Raw genomic sequence first — 3,214 nt, forward strand, 5'->3', positions numbered from 1 at the left:
AGAGTAGGCCCACCCTGCCTCATATCGATGGTCTGATGACACCTGATAACGCCCTACTGAGCCAATGAGGAGGGAGAGTAGGCCCACACTGCCTCATATCGATGGTCTGATGACACCTGATACCAGCCTACTGAGCCAATGAGGAGGGAGAGTAGGCCCACGCTGCCTCATATCGATGGTCTGATGACACCTGATACCAGCTTACTGAGCCAATGAGGAGGGAGAGTAGGCCCACCCTGCCTCATATCGATGGTCTGATGACACCTGATAACGCCCTACTGAGCCAATGAGGAGGGAGAGTAGGCCCACACTGCCTCATATCGATGGTCTGATGACACCTGATAACGGCCTACTGAGCCAATGAGGAGGGAGAGTAGGCCCACACTGCCTCATATCGATGGTCTGATGACACCTGATAACGCCCTACTGAGCCAATGAGGAGGGAGAGTAGGCCCACCCTGCCTCATATCGATGGTCTGATGACACCTTATAACGGCCTACTGAGCCAATGAGGAGGGAGAGTAGGCCCACACTGCCTCATATCGATGGTCTGATGACACCTGATACCAGCTTACTGAGCCAATGAGGAGGGAGAGTAGGCCCACTCTGCCTCATATCGATGGTCTGATGACACCTGATAACGCCCTACTGAGCCAATAAGGAGGGAGAGTAGGCCCACCCTGCCTCATATCGATGGTCTGATGACACCTGATAACGCCCTACTGAGCCAATGAGGAGGGAGAGTAGGCCCACACTGCCTCATATCGATGGTCGGATGACACCTTATAACGGCCTACTTAGCCAATGAGGAGGGAGAGTAGGCCCACACTGCCTCATATCGATGGTCTGATGACACCTGATAATGCCCTACTGAGCCAATGAGGAGGGAGAGTAGGCCCACCCTTGCCTCATATCGATGGTCTGATGACACCTAATAACGCCCTACTGAGCCAATGAGGAGGGAGAGTAGGCCCACACTGCCTCATATCGATGGTCTGATGACACCTGATACCGGCCTACTGAGCCAATGAGGAGGGAGAGTAGGCCCACACTGCCTCATATCTATGGTCTGATGACACCTGATAACGCCCTACTGAGCCAATGAGGAGGGAGAGTAGGCCCACCCTGCCTCATATCGATGGTCTGATGACACCTGATAACGCCCTACTGAGCCAATGAGGAGGGAGAGTAGGCCCACCCTGCCTCATATCGATGGTCTGATGACACCTGATAATGGCCATTTCATTGACTGAGAACATTCGAAGTAGGTGATATGGGCTTGGATCACAGACCTCACTCGCAGCCTCCCGCCCCACAACTGGTAATCTGACACTTGCAAGTCAACATATCAAATAACGTGTCAAACGAGAGGCTCGTTGACTAACTTGACAATGAGCCTCTCTTTTGCATGAACTTTGCCCTTCCCAAGGGAAAACCTCACTGCCTAATTCCAGACATCCTCGAGCTTGGACACGATGGTTACCTTTTTATTGACAACAGGCGGCTTGAAAAGAGCATCAGCTTTGCTCCCCTGACAAATCAGAGCAGGGTAGAGGTCATCCACCAGCTGGTCCACTGGGTACTTCCTCCCGTCCTTTCCAATTGGCTCTCTCGAGCGGATGCCACACATCTGGATATCCCTCGGTTGGCAGTTCAGACACCAACAGCCCCCGTCCGGTACCAACAGGCTTACTCAAATGACAACCTGATTTCGCCCTCGTTCTGACTTGAGCCATTTTTTGTGACTAGTTCACACTGAAATAAAAACAACAATACACAGCTAAGTATCCACCACAGACAGGTGTTACAGTATTACACAGGTAGCAGTTACAGAAAACCGTCAAAACATTCCCTTCACAGGTAACTTAGGCTAGCAATAGGTAAGTACACAAATCAATTAAAAAATATAAGACAAGGGAGGGGGCACGGTGGCGCCCTGGTTACACAAATCAATTAAAAAATATAAGACAAGGGAGGGGGCACGGTGGCGCCCTGGTTAGCGTGGTCGCCTCACAGCAAGAAGGTCCTGGGTTCGAGGTAGGGTTGCCAACTGTTCCTTACAATAAGGAATTGTTCCTTCAATATATATATATATATATATATTATATATATATATATATGTGTGTGTGTGTGTGTGTGTGTGTGTGTGTGTGTATAGTGTAAGGCACATTATATTTTTTATGCTGTGCTGCCCCGTCCATCCAGCCCCCGTCCCCTGTTCCTTATTTCCATTTGAAGGAGTTGGCAACCCTAGTTCGAGCCCCGGGGTAGTCCAACCTTGGGGGGTGGTCCTCTTCTGTGTGGAGTCTGCATGTCCTCCCCGTGTCTGGGTGGGTTTCCTCCGGGTGCTCCGGTTTCCTCCCACAGTCCAAGGACATGCAGGGTCAGGTGACTCGGCCGTACTAAACCGACCCTAGGTGTGAATATGTGTGTGTGTGTGGGGGGGTGGGGGGGGGGTGGGTGGTGGGGGGGCTGTGTGATGCCTGACGGCCTGTCCAGGGGTGTCTCCCGCCTGCCGCCCAATGACAGCTGGAATAGGCCCCTGCATCCGGCGACCCTGAGAGCAGGGTAGGCGGCTCGGATAACGGGCGGGACGGATACAAGACAAGGTCATTTATGTGGAATATCATTATGTATTTGTCCCTCGGGTTCCTACTGGCAGCGCCACAAGAAGAGAGCAGACGGCTGTAGAAGGACCGCCCAGCCTCCCCAAGTGCTGCTTTCAGCAACAGGATGGCTACAACTGCCGTCCCAACAGGAAGTTACCAAAATAAAATCCATAACTTCAAATAAAAAGTTTGTTTCCTTTCTTCCAGAAGAATAGCAAATCAATCAGCATTTTATTAATAATCAAATGTAAATGTGATGTAGGTTGGGGATATCCGAATGATAAAGACAAAATCTTCATATGTGTGTTCTACACGCCAACATGTGTTATTGAATACCCACCTCCACTGCTTTACAAACAATCTAGCATGTCTATCTGTCTTCGCTGCAGCCCACCGGGGAAATCTGTATGTTTAGTATTTCCTTTATTAGTTTGTCATGTGACACAACAGAACTGAATCCCTGTCCTCTACGCCTTGGTGTGTCTCTCTCTCATTACCCCCCCCTCTCTCCCCCCTCTCTCTCTCTTCTCTCTTCTGTCTCTCCTCTTCTCTCGTCTCTCTCTCTCTATGTCTTCTCTCTCTCGTCTATCTCTCTCCTCTCTCTC

This window comes from Lampris incognitus, chromosome 19 (genome assembly GCF_029633865.1).
Source record: "Lampris incognitus isolate fLamInc1 chromosome 19, fLamInc1.hap2, whole genome shotgun sequence".
In the NCBI taxonomy this organism is placed as follows: domain Eukaryota; kingdom Metazoa; phylum Chordata; class Actinopteri; order Lampriformes; family Lampridae; genus Lampris; species Lampris incognitus.